Raw genomic sequence first — 13,976 nt, 5'->3', positions numbered from 1 at the left:
GTGTCACTGAGGGTCCTATAGAGCAGTGACATCCCCCGATGTCACTGTTCTATAGGGGAGATCGTCATGGGACACGGGTACATACACGGGTATGTATGTATTATGTATGTAGTATGTATGTAGTATGTTGTATATGTTTAGTATGTATGTATGTATGTATGTAGTATGTATGTAGTATGTATGTAGTATGTATGTATGTATGTAGTATGTACAGTATGTAGCATGTAGTATGTATGTAGTATGTATGTAGCATGTATGTAGTATGTATGTAGTATATATGTAATATGTATGTATGTAGTATGTATGTAGCATGTATGTAGTATGTATGTATGTATGTAGTATGTATGTAGTATGTATGTAGTATGTATGTAATATGTATGTATGTATGTAGTATGTATGTAGCATGCATGTAGTATGTATGTATGTAGTATGTATGTAGTATGTATGTTGTATGTATGTTGCATGTATGTTGTATGCATGTAGTATGTATGTAGTATGTATGTTGTATGTATGAATGTTGTATGTATGTATGTAGTATGTATGTAGTATGTATGTATGTATGTAGTATGTACAGTATGTAGCATGTAGTATGTATGTAGTATGTATGTAGCATGTATGTAGTAAGTATGTATGTATGTATGTAGTATGTATGTAATATGTATGTATGTATGTAGTATGTATGTAGTATGTATGTAGTATGTATGTATGTAGTATGTATGTAGTATGTATGTATGTATGTATGTATGTAATATGTATGTATGTATGTATGTAGTATGTATGTAGCATGCATGTAGTATGTATGTATGTAGTATGTATGTAGTATGTATGTTGTATGTATGTTGTATGTATGTTGCATGTATGTTGTATGCATGTAGTATGTATGTAGTATGTATGTTGTATGTATGAATGTTGTATGTATGTATGTATGTAGTATGTATGTAGTATGTATGTATGTAGTATGTATGTTGTATGTATGTAGTATGTATGTTGTATGCATGTAGTATGTATGTAGTATGTATGTTTTGGTTTTTTTTTACATTCAACACATTAGCCGGGTGATGGGACTACTACTGTCCCATCATTGGCTAATGTGTCAATCACTGCCATTGTAGCAGGCATAGCCCGATGGGACTTGTAGGCAGGCCGCACAGACCCCAGAGAGGCCTGTACAGACCCCCGGCAGGCACCACAGACCCCACAGAGGCCCATACAGACCCCCGGCAGGCCGCACAGATTCCCGGCAGGCCGCACAGACCCCAGAGAGGCCCGTACATACCCCCAGCAGGCCGTACAGACCCCAGAGAGGCCCGTACAGACCCCCGGCAGGCCGCACAGACCCCACAGAGAGGTCCGTACATACTGAGAGGTCCGTACATACCCCCAGCAGGCCACAGAGACCCCCGGCAGGCCCACACAGACCCCCAGCAGGCCGCACAGACCCCAGGGAGGCCCGTACAGTCCCCGGCAGGCTGCACAGACCTCCGGCAGGCTGCACAGACCCCCAGCAGGCCGCACAGACCCCCGGCAGGCTGTACAGACCCCTGGCAGGCTGCACAGACCCCCCAAGAGGCCCGTGCAGATCCCCAGCAGGCCGCACAGACCCCCGGCAAACCGCACAGACCCCCCGAGAGGCCCGTACAGATCCCCTGGCAGATCGCACAGACCCCGATAGGCCTGTACAGACCCCGGCAGGCCGCACAGACCCCTGCTAGGGGTGCACAGACCCCCCACAGTCCCGCACTGTCACACAGTCTCCGCCCACGCACCGTTCACACTCTTCCCCCTCCGGAACACAATGTACAAGGACAGAAAGGGCTTATTTAATTTTGATATTTGTGTCCCATTGACTTGCATTGGTATCAGGTATCGGTGATTTCCGATATTTTTTGGATATCGGCCGATCCAATCCGATACCGATATTTCTGAATATCGGAAGGTATCGCTCAACATTATTATCTAGTTGCTAAACAATATGAGTTGCTCATTTGTACAGGAGTGAGATTACTGACACAGGGTGGTCTACTGCTAATAGCGGCAGAACAACACAGCTGTTATGGGGCCTGTAGAGACCTGTGTGGGGCCATCATACTTTTTGGAGGGCCATGTGTGCCTTTACATTGTGCATATGGCTATGTGAAGGCTATTATACTGTGTGAAGAACTGTATGGGTTCCATTGAACTGTGTCAGAGCCATTATATAGCGTAAAGGACTGTGTGTAGGGCGGTTTGACCATTATATTCTGTTGCAGAACTGTGGGGCCCATCAAATTATGTTGTTGCATTTTGTGGCCCATGGTAATGTGCTGCAGCAACTGAAACCTTCAGAATGTGTGTGGAGAAACTGGGGACATCACTGTGTCTATCACTATGGGAGCATCATACTGTTTTGAGGGTACTGTGGATCTGTGGGTCATCATAATGTGCATGTGGATGGTACTGTGGAGAGTTTACTGTGGGGGTATCATACTGTGTTTAGGGGCATCTTTGTTGGCATCATACTTTGTGAGGGCCATGAAAGGTATATCATAGTAGGTGAGATTAGTAAGGTGCTTTAATACAGCTAAAGTTACTTTGTAAGTGCCACAATACATGTTCCGTTCTCTGTCTTTAAAGTTTGGAGATACGCCCTTCTGTGACAATGCCTACTTTCCGTGACCCCACGTAATCCTCCGAATATTTGGAGGGCAAATGTGGGCAAATTAGGACTTCTCTTTTGGACACTCAAATTTCTATGACTGACAGCCCATGAAAATATTGTTTTAATAATTTTGATACCGTAATAGGCTTTACGAATTTGTTCTAGGTCCCCTTATGTGAGGCTATGGAAGAATAGACAGCTGCCACAGATGTTGATACAACTGTAAAGCCAAAATAGTGTGAAAAGTTTTTGGTGTTTAGAAGAGAGTTAGTTCCTGTTAGAGTTAGACGGCAGCTGGAATGAACAGAGATGTAGAGAGAAAGACGAGAAGTTCAGCTGCATAATGGATATGTACAAGAAGGAGAATTCTCATATAACAAGTCTGTATCAGTATCTAGATAAGTGACTGGTTGGATTTTATACAGCCTGAATTTCTTGGATGCCTAGGAATGGAACAATCAGATGGAGAGCTCAGCTACAGTGTGTACAGCCAGCCCAGGACACTAAGAAGGTATAGTTGTGGCTTTGTGGGGATCCAAAGACAGCACAGGCAAATTGGAGCTAAAGAGGGGCAAAGTGTAGGCCAGACCTGGGAGTCTTAGTAAAGAAATACTGGACTTGACAGGCTCGGGAAGGCGTACCACACAAAAGTGAGCTGTGAACAGTATAGTATAGTATAGATATAGTGTATTATTCAATTCATGCTGTATTGCTGAAATGTTGGTTGCAAGTAAAATACATTAAACCGATATGAGTGCCTCTTTGTATGCAGAACTAAGCGTTATACCTGTTACTAACCACATAAATGTCTCATCTGTTAAACCAATAAAATTCACTTTATTTTTAGAAAATGAACTGAATTTTTCCTTGCTAAAGCACTATATCAGGGATTTCTCAGTTATATGAGGGTATGCGGTCTGACTGGGAAATATGGAAATAACATCACACTCTCCCAGAAGAACCTGCTTCACTGTTGCCTTGGGTCATGACAAACAACCTCAGACAGAGCAACCATAACACTATCAATAGTACATCTTGGCTAGAGCAACTCTTATACTCTGCAAAAAATGAGTTTATATTAGTTGGAATCACCCACTGGTCACTTGGCTTCCACTTTTGGAATGGGGTGTCAGTGATTTAAGCAGTCCTGCTTTATCTAAGATCGAAGAAATAGCCAGGAGACTGTTTTCTTTCAGCTGCAGTGTTCACATGATGCTCCCCGCCAGAAAAGGAAGCCAGAAGGCTACTGGGTTCAGCAGGTGAGGGTGGATTCTTGTTTTTGTCATGGGCCAAATTTTAAAACATTTCTTAGAACTACACAAGCCATTTAAATGTTCATAGTGTAGCAGGCTATACAACAACTAATATATTTCAAATAAAAAAAGGTGCCCAATCTCAAGGTATCCTCTCTGGTCACAGGTTCACTTGCACCAGATGCTTGACATAAAACAGTGTTTTGGCTACATCATCATGTTTTTTATTTTGTTACATCATCAACGCTGTGTGTGAAAGGGAGTGGCTCACTGACTCATTTCTAAGGCTTCTTTCACACGTCTGCTGTACGTCGTTGTGCAGTAAAATGACGTGTCGACGGACGTTGCGAAAATTGTGGAAAATGTGTGTGACGTATCCAGTGTAATGACGGATGCGTCATTTGTGATGTTGTCACAATTTCAATGGATAAATTGCCGGGAACCAAATGTCCGGTGACGAGAGGGAGAGAGAGAAAGACTTTTTCCCAGATTTGAAAATCCTTCCGGGCATGCTCAGAGGGGGAAAACGTGATACGCCACTGGATTCCTGTGTGTGACGGTCAGCGACAGATCCTGTGTCCATAGGCTTCCATTATAGCCAACGACGGGAAGCGCAGGATGCGTCGTTGACCGATTTTCCGACGTGCACAAAAAACGTTCCTATGAACGTTTTCTCCGCACGACGGATCGCTATTTTCCGACGGATCCAGTGCACGACGGATGAAATTGATGGCCATCCGTCACAATCCGTCACTAATACAAGTCTATGGGAAAATGCAGGATCCTGCAAATTTTTTTGCAGGATCCTGCATTCTCAAAAATCGACGGACTGTAACGGAAGCTGAAAAACGCAATTGTGAAGTAGCCTAAAGCTAAGGCAGCTCCCTTCTCTATGTATGTACTGTTTGTGATGTAGAAGAGAGATGGCGGGGCTATTCTTATGAAGCAATCAGCCAAACATGTTAACACACTGCTCTAATGACACATTGACCCAAAAAATGATGTCCTGTGTCAAGCAAAAGCCAGAAGTGGACCTACTGGGACCTGAGACTGAATGTCTTTCTGATGAGCAGCTGTCGAGGGACTGTCCAGACTTACAACATTGTTGTCTTATCCTTAGAAAAGGTACTCAATTTTATATTGGTAGTGTCTGACTACTGGCACACCCACCCATGAACTGTTTTGAGATCCAGATGTGATCAGGTGTAAACAAAGAAAGAAGTTTGAACAGCACATCTTTGTCCTGCCCATTACTAATTTACAGTTAGGGCCAGAAATATTTGGACAGTGACACAATTTTCGCGAGTTGGGCTCTGCATGCCACCACATTGGATTTGAAATGAAACTTCTACAACAGAATTCAAGTGCAGATTGTAACGTTTAATTTGAAGGGTTGAACAAAAATATCTGATAGAAAATGTAGGAATTGTACACATTTCTTTACAAACACTCCACATTTTAGGAGGTCAATAGTAATTGGACAAATAAACATAACCCAAACAAAATATTTTTATTTTCAATATTTTGTTGCAAATCCTTTGGAGGCAATCACTGCCTTAAGTCTGGAACCCATGGACATCACCAAACGCTGGGTTTCCTCCTTCTTAATGCTTTGCCAGGCCTTTACAGCCGCAGCCTTCAGGTCTTGCTTGTTTGTGGGTCTATCCGTCTTAAGTCTGGATTTGAGCAAGTGAAATGCATGCTCAATTGGGTTTAGATCTGGAGATTGACTTGGCCATTGCAGAATGTTCCACTTTTTGGCACTCATGAACTCCTGGGTAGCTTTGGCTGTATGCTTGGGGTCATTGCCCATCTGTACTATGAAGCGCCGTCCAATCAACTTTGCAGCATTTGGCTGAATCTGGGCTGAAAGTATATCCCGGTACACTTCAGAATTCATCCGGCTACTCTTGTGTGCTCTTATGTCATCAATAAACACAAGTGACCCAGTGCCATTGAAAGCCATGCATGCCCATGCCATCACATTGCCTCCACCATGTTTTACAGAGGATGTGGTGTGCCTTGGATCATGTGCCGTTCCCTTTCTTCTCCAAACTTTTTTCTTCCCATCATTCTGGTACAGGTTGATCTTTGTCTCATCTGTCTATAGAATACTTTTCCAGAACTGAGCTGGCTTCTTGAGGTGTTTTTCTGCAAATTTAACTCTGGCCTGTCTATTTTTGGTATTGATGAATGGTTTGCATCTAGATGTGAACCCTTTGTATTTACTGTCATGGAGTCTTCTCTTTACTGTTGACTTAGAGACAGATACACCTACTTCACTGAGAGTGTTCTGGACTTCAGTTGATGTTGTGAACGGGTTCTTCTTCACCAAATTAAGTATGCGGCGATCATCCACCACTGTTGTCATCCGTGGACGCCCAGGCCTTTTTGAGTTCCCAAGCTCACCAGTCAATTCCTTTTTTCTCAGAATGTACCCAACTGTTGATTTTGCTACTCCAAGCATGTCTGCTATCTCTCTGATGGATTTTTTCTTTTTTTTTAGCCTCAGGATGTTCTGCTTCACCTCAATTGAGAGCTCCTTTGACCGCATGTTGTCTGCTCACAGCAACAGCTTCCAAATGCAAAACCACACACCTGGAATCCACCCCTGACCTTTTAACTACTTCATTGATTACAGGTTAACGAGGGAGACGCCTTCAGAGTTAATTGCAGCCCTTAGAGTCCATTGTCCAATTACTTTTGGTCCCTTGAAAAAGAGGACGCTATGCATTACAGAGCTATGATTCCTAAACCCTTTCTCCGATTTGGATGTGGAAACTATCATATTGCAGCTGGGAGTGTGCACTTTCAGCCCATATTATATATATAATTGTATTTCTGAACATGTTTTTGTAAACAGCTAAAATAACAAAACTTGTGTCACTGTCCAAATATTTCTGGCCCTAACTATATGTATATTATTTAGAGTGTAATAATATATTATAATATGCTATTTTAATCACATTTTATGAGGATTTTTTTTAATTACTAACCTCTATTACATTTAAACACTGTACTTTGCAAAAGAAAGTGTTAAAGAGAATCTGAGACGAGGCCTCAAATCATTAAAATTAGCTTTGTTCAAGATGCAATTGATAAGGGGGCATGCTGAAGACAGACGTCTCTGATTTAGATTCTCACGAATCCTAATGCATTAGAGGCATCTGAGAAGTGGCATGTGTCTCCACGTGCTTCGCCACGAGCCTTACTTTAGTCAGAGCTCGTCTAATTCATTACACCCCCATCACACCCCTGTCCCGCATCAGCTCTATCTTTTTTGGTGGAGTTGGAGAACGCCCACAAATTTAAATTTAAAAAAAAAAAAATGTAAAAACTATAGTCGTGTAAAAATATTTTGACACTTCAAAGGGATTTATAACAGAATTCTAGCGTAATTGCTTTGATGAATTGGGGTGTAGATTTAGTATGTATAGGCTTACCCATTTGATTGTAGCACAAAATAATCACAGGGGAGGACAGACAATGATTACCTCAATATATTGGTTGCGATTTTTGTCAATTATTGTCAATAAATCCATGTTCATCTGCTGCAGAACTGGAATACCCCATTTACATGAGCCGATGATACCGTGACTAGTGATGAGCTAGTATACTCGTTACTCGAGATTTCCTGAGCATTCTTATGTGGTCTCCGAGTATTTTGCCATGCTCAGAGATTTAGTTTTTGTTGATGCAGCTGCACAATTTGCGGCTGCTAGACAAGCTGAATACATATGGGAATTCCCTAAGGCCTGTCCCACACGTCCAGATAATTCCGGTACCGTAAAAATCGGTACTGGAATTATCCGTGTCCGTGTATCCGTGTGCTTACGTAGCACATCAGTGTGGCACACGAGTGGCACCCGTGTGCCGCCCGTGTGCCGACTGAGGACCACACAGACCGTGCAGGAGACAGCACTACAGTTAAGCGCTGTCCCCTGCGTGTGGTGCTGAAGCTGGTATTCATCCCTTCTTCCCAGCAGCGTTCGCTGGAGAGGAGGAATGAATAATCTTTTTTTTTCTTTCCCCTTAAAAATAAAGTTTGTGCGGGTATCGGCCGATACTTGCGGTATCGGAATTCCGATACTGAATTCCGATACTTCCCGCGTATCGGATACCGGAATCGGAAGTTCCCAGAATTCAAATTGAACGCAGCAGCCAATGAGGAATGAATGAAAGTGTGGGCACATCCTGTTTAGCATGGTGGGCATGTAAGTACTGGCAAGGCTGGGATTGGCTGCTGAAATGATGTCACTCTGCACTATAAAAAAGCGCTGCCGCCATTTTGCGCTCACTCTGCTGTGATTTCAGTTAGGGACAGGACGCTGTGTTCTAACTGAGGGCCAGTTGAGCTTGCTAATTGCTTTATTTTCCTTTCCAAAGGCTAATTTAGCAAAACGCTGTGTGTTCTTCACTGTTCACCTTGCTCTTGCCTTGCAGCGCTGTTTTAACAGCGTTCTGCAAGGTCTCTGTGTGTGTGTGTGTGTGCAGCTCACTCTGTAGTCTGTGTGCAGCCATATACCCGGTTGTATTCAGCTCAGGGGGGGTTCACACTGCCTCACACAGTTGTTCTTTTTTGCTCTTAGTGCAGCCTGCTGCACATTTTTTCTCAAATTTCCTATTAGTGTTTTTCCACCAGTCTCCAGCTCTATTGTGGAAAAACACTACATAGGATAACCTAGAGGGGGGTTTTTGGGCCTTGCAGCGCCGTTTACGGCTGTCTGCACGGTCTCCGTGTGAGCCCAGCTCGCCCTGTAGTCTGTGTGCAGCCATAGCCGGTTGGATTCAGCTCAGGGTTCGTTACTGGCTCATACCTTGAGAAAAATTTTCCTTTTTTTCAAATAGTGCAGCCTGTTTAAAATTTGAAAAAAAAAATTCCTATTAGTGTCTTTCCACTCGTATCCAGCTAAATAGTGGAAAAACACTATATAGGATAACCTAGAGGAGGGTTTTTTGGCCTTGCAGCGCCGTTTACGGCTGTCTGCACGGTCTCCGTGTGAGCCCAGCTCGCCCTGTAGTCTGTGTGCAGCTATAGCCGGTTGGATTCAGCTCAGGGTTCGTTACTGGCTCATACCTTGCGAAAAATTTTCCTTTTTTTTCAAATAGTGCAGCCTGTTTAAAATTTGACAAAAAAAAATCCTATAAGTGTCTTTCCACTCGTATCCAGCTAAATAGTGGAAAAACACTATATAGGATAACCTAGAGGAGGGTTTTTTGGCCTTGCAGCGCCGTTTACGGCTGTCTGCACGGTCTCCGTGTGAGCCCAGCTCGCCCTGTAGTCTGTGTGCAGCTATAGCCGGTTGGATTCAGCTCAGGGTTCGTTACTGGCTCATACCTTGCGAAAAATTTTCCTTTTTTTTCAAATAGTGCAGCCTGTTTAAAATTTGACAAAAAAAAATCCTATAAGTCTTTCCACTCGTATCCAGCTAAATAGTGGAAAAACACTATATAGGATAACCTAGAGGAGGGTTTTTTGGCCTTGCAGCGCCGTTTACGGCTGTCTGCACGGTCTCCGTGTGAGCCCAGCTCGCCCTGTAGTCTGTGTGCAGCCATAGCCGGTTGGATTCAGCTCAGGGTTCGTTACTGGCTCATACCTTGAGAAAAATTTTCCTTTTTTTGAAATAGTGCAGCCTGTTTAAAATTTGAAAAAAAAAAAATTCCTATTAGTGTCTTTCCACCAGTCTCCAGCTCAATTGTGGAAAAACACTACATAGGATAACCTAGAGGGTTTTTTTGGGGCCTTGCAGCGCCGTTTACGGCTGTCTGCACGGTCTCTGTGTGAGCGCAGCTCGCCCTGTAGTCTGTGTGCAGCCATAGCCGGTTGGATTCAGCTCAGGGTGCGTTACTGCCTCATATCTTGAAAAACAATTTCCTTTTTTTCAAATAGTGCAGCCAGTTTAAAATTTGAAAAAAAAAATTCCTATTAGTGTCTTTCCACTTGTATCCAGCTAAATAGTGGAAAAACACTATATAGGATAACCTAGAGGAGGGTTTTTTGGCCTTGCAGCGCCGTTTACGGCTGTCTGCACGGTCTCCGTGTGATTTAAACTAGCTCTGTAGCCCGATCTGCACCAAAAAAAAAGTTAAGTTCACCAAACACAACTTAACACTTGTGTAGGCCACATTTGAAAAATAATAAAGTTTAGTCCACAATTTACAACATTAGTGTTTCTTACACCTGTTAGGAGGAGCATTACAGGAATAAGCACACTAAGGCCTTAGTACTTTTCTGCTTATCTTCATCTGTCAACCAAGATGAAGAGGGCAGGGAGTAAGGCACGTGGGCGTGGGCGCGGAGCAGGGAGAGGAGCAGGGAGAGGACGTGGTGATTCTGTGCCTGCTGCGGGCGCCGGTGACTCGTCGTCACTCAGTTTCAGCAGGGAACAGTCCTTCATGCGCAGCTTTGTCGGAGAGCGCCGTGCACCGCTGCTGCGTGAAGACCAAATTGAAGCCGTTGTCGGGTGGATGGCAGCTAACGCCTCGGCATCGACTTCAGTTAGTGCCACATCCTCTCAGGCACAGAGCACTGGAGAGCAGCCATCTGTCTCTTCACCACCTGCCAAATTGGCCAGGCAGTCAGAGAGCCCAGGACAGGAGCCGTCTCTACTTCTGTTCTCTGAATCTCTTGGCTTGGAAACAGGGGGCCAGCCAAGCAGCATTGGAGAAATGGAAGAAGAGGCAGTGTGCAGTGATGCCCAACACCTTTTTCTCTCTGACTCTGAAGAGGCAGGTGGGCCAGTGCCTCCGGTGACCACAGCGCAGTACGCATCTGATGATGAAACTCAGGTGCCGCTTTCTCGTGCGTACTGTGCTGCTGAGACTACCCAGGAGGAGCAGTTGGTGGCAGAGGGTAGTGGAGATGATGAGGTCCTTGACTCATCGTGGCGTGAGGAACAGGAAGGTGGTGGGAGCAGCTCAGAGGAAGAGCTTCCTCTTACGGGCCAAAGAGGGAGAGGGAGGGGGAAGACTGCGGAGCCTGTAGCCTCCACTTTGGCACCCGTTAGGAGCCTGTCTCTTTCCAAAGCCAAAAAGGGCGCTCCCAAGACTTGCAGTGCCTGGTCCTTTTTTGACACAGTTGCAGATGACATTTGTTTTGTCAAATGCAAGCTGTGTCATCATAAAGTAAAAAGAGGGAAAAATGTCAGCAACCTCAATACCACAAATATGTGGAAACATGTGCGGACCAGGCACGCGGTGGAGTTACAGAAACACACTGAAGATGTAGGCCAACCAACAGCGGCAGCTACCACCTCTTCAGCTCGTGTTGCCTCTTCCTCCAGCTCACGCACAGCTGGTTTGGCTTCCTCCCAGAGACCTTGTGTAATTCCACCCACAGCACCACCTTCCCAGTCATCCTCACACTCCCAGTCTACTCTACAGCCATCGGTAGTACAGGCATGGGAGAAAAGGCGGGCATTCTCGGCCAACCACCCCCGAGCACAGGCTCTGAATGCAGGCATTGCCAAACTGTTGTCCCTGGAAATGCTCTCGTTCAGGCTGGTGGAGACTGACAGCTTCCGTGACTTGATGGCATTGGCAGTCCCACAGTACAAGGTGCCCAGCCGCTTTTACTTCAGCAGGCAGGCTGTCCCTGCCCTGCACAGGCATGTTGAGGCAAACATAAAACATGCGCTACTGAACGCCGTCAGTAGCAAGGTCCACCTCACCACCGATGCGTGGACCAGTCAGCATGGACAGGGGCGATATGTTTCCCTCACTGCCCATTGGGTTAATGTTGTTGAGCCAGGTACAGATCGTGCGAGTGGCGCAGGACGTGTCCTGCCCACTCCAAGGATTGCAGGAATCCAGTCTGTACGCATCGACTCCTCCTCTTACACCAGTTCCTCTGATTCCTCTCTGCAGGATCCGTCACAGTCCACCCCCACATGGACCCGTGAACGTTTACCTATGACCGACATGAGCACAGCCGTGGCCAAACGTCAGCAGGCCGTCTTGAAACTAGTTTCATTGGGGCATCGAAGCCACACAGCGCAGGAGCTCTGGAATGCCATAAAGCAGGAGAGCGATGTGTGGTTACTGCCAGCGAATCTCCAGCCAGGCATGGTAGTGTGTGACAATGGCCGAAATCTGGTGGCAGCTTTGGCCCTTGGCAACCTCACTCACATCCCATGTCTGGCACATGTGCTCAATTTGGTTGTGCAGAGTTTACTGAGGGACTATCCGGATCTTGATGCCCTGCTGCACAAGGTCCGCCTAGAGTGTGCTCACTTGCGGCGTTCCAGCTTGGCCAGATCCCGCATTGCTGCTCTGCAGCGCCGATTCCGCCTTCCGGAACACCGCATCATATGTGACCTACCTACCCGGTGGAATTCCACGTTACATATGTTGGAGCGGTTGTGTGAGCAGCAGCAAGCAGTTATGGAGTACCAGCTGCATCAGGCGCAAAGAAGTCGCAGTCAGCGCCGATCAGACTTCACAACCACAGAGTGGGCCACTATGAAGGACGTCTGCCAGGTTTTGCGTCCTTTTGATTATTCCACGCGGATGGCAAGTGCAGATGATGCACTAGTCAGCATGACTGTCCCCCTTATCTGCCTGCTTCAGCAAACTTTGCAAGGGTTAAGGGATGATGTGGTGGAAGAGGTGGAGGATGAGGAGTCACCTTTTCCATCAGCTTCTGGAGAGTCAGCGCCACGTGGTTCCTCACAAAGGGGTACGCAGGGGCCAATTTGTGAGGAGGATGAGGAGGAGTCAATGGAGGAGGAAGAGCTCCGTCCAGAGGAGGGAGCGACACAATTTTCCAGTGGTCAGTGTGTACAGCGAGGGTGGGGTGATGACGAGCGGGCAGAGATCATGTCTCAAGCAGGGGACAGCGTTTCTGGGCCAGTTGGCACTCTGCAGCACATGGTGGATTTCATGCTGCAGTGCCTGAGAAACGACCGCCGCATCGACCACATTCTCAACATGCCTGATTATTGGGTGTTCACCCTCCTCGATCCTCGCTACCGGGACAACGTCCAAAACCTCATCCCTGCGTTGACCCGGGAGCGTAAATTGCGGGAGTACCACGACACACTGGTGAATTCCATCATCTTCTCCTGTCCAACTGAGAGGAGTGCTGCTAGTGCTTTACAAAGCAGCTCAGTGTGTCGAGGCAGTGGGGGAGGCTCTGCCCAAAGAGGGAGCAGAAGCAGTGCCTCTGCCCAAGGCAAGCCCAGTATGGCACAACTCTGGCACACTTTTGTGTGCCCGCCCCAAATGTCTACACCATCACCGGCGGCTCCAGTCAGCAGGAGGCAACGGTTCCGTCAGATGGTGACAGACTACATGGCTTGCCCTCTTACTGTACTCCCAGACGGCTCTTCCCCGTTCAAGTTTTGGGTCTCTAAGCTGGATACATGGCCAGAGCTAAGCCAGTATGCATTGGAGGTGCTGGCTTGCCCTGCGGCTAGTGTCTTATCGGAACGTGTCTTTAGTGCCGCAGGTGGTGTACTAACAGACCGTCGCATGCGACTATCCTCCGATAACGTTGACCGGCTTACTTTCCTGAAAATGAACCAGGCCTGGATCTCGCAGGAATTTGCCACTCCTCTGCCTGATTAAGTAATTGGGTGTCATCCAGGTCTCCTGCTGTGTTCATCTTTCTACCACCTGAACTGCTATTCCTGGGCTCCAACACCGCCAGTTGCGGCTCAGAAGTGCAGGCTGCACAGTAAAAACATACGACCCAGTGTTATTGGGTTTCAGTAACGTCAGCTGATCCCCAGCTGTGTAGCCGGCAATGTGTCCTGCGACCGCCACGCTGGCACAACAACCTAAATGTAAGGGAACCTGTCCCCCCCCCCCCGTCGTTTGTTACTGAAAGAGCCATCTTGTGCAACAGTAATGCTGCACAAGGAAAAGGTAGCTTTTTTTTTTTAGCTCTTTGCACACGCAGAACTTAACACTTATAAAATGTGTTCACTGATACCGTTATACCGTCCCGGAGCTGGGACTTTCCTTCGTAATGTGACGCAGCACAGCCGTCATTCCTACCCCCTTGGTGCCATGCGCTGCCTCCTCAGCGTTGTTTTAAGCTGTCACGGAGCCTGCGCTGTTCTGTTATCCCTTGGGCATGCCCT

This window comes from Ranitomeya imitator, chromosome 4 (genome assembly GCF_032444005.1).
Source record: "Ranitomeya imitator isolate aRanImi1 chromosome 4, aRanImi1.pri, whole genome shotgun sequence".
Lineage (NCBI taxonomy): Eukaryota > Metazoa > Chordata > Amphibia > Anura > Dendrobatidae > Ranitomeya > Ranitomeya imitator.
The sequence above is the reverse complement of the archived record's forward strand: the minus strand, read 5'-3'. Positions refer to the sequence as shown.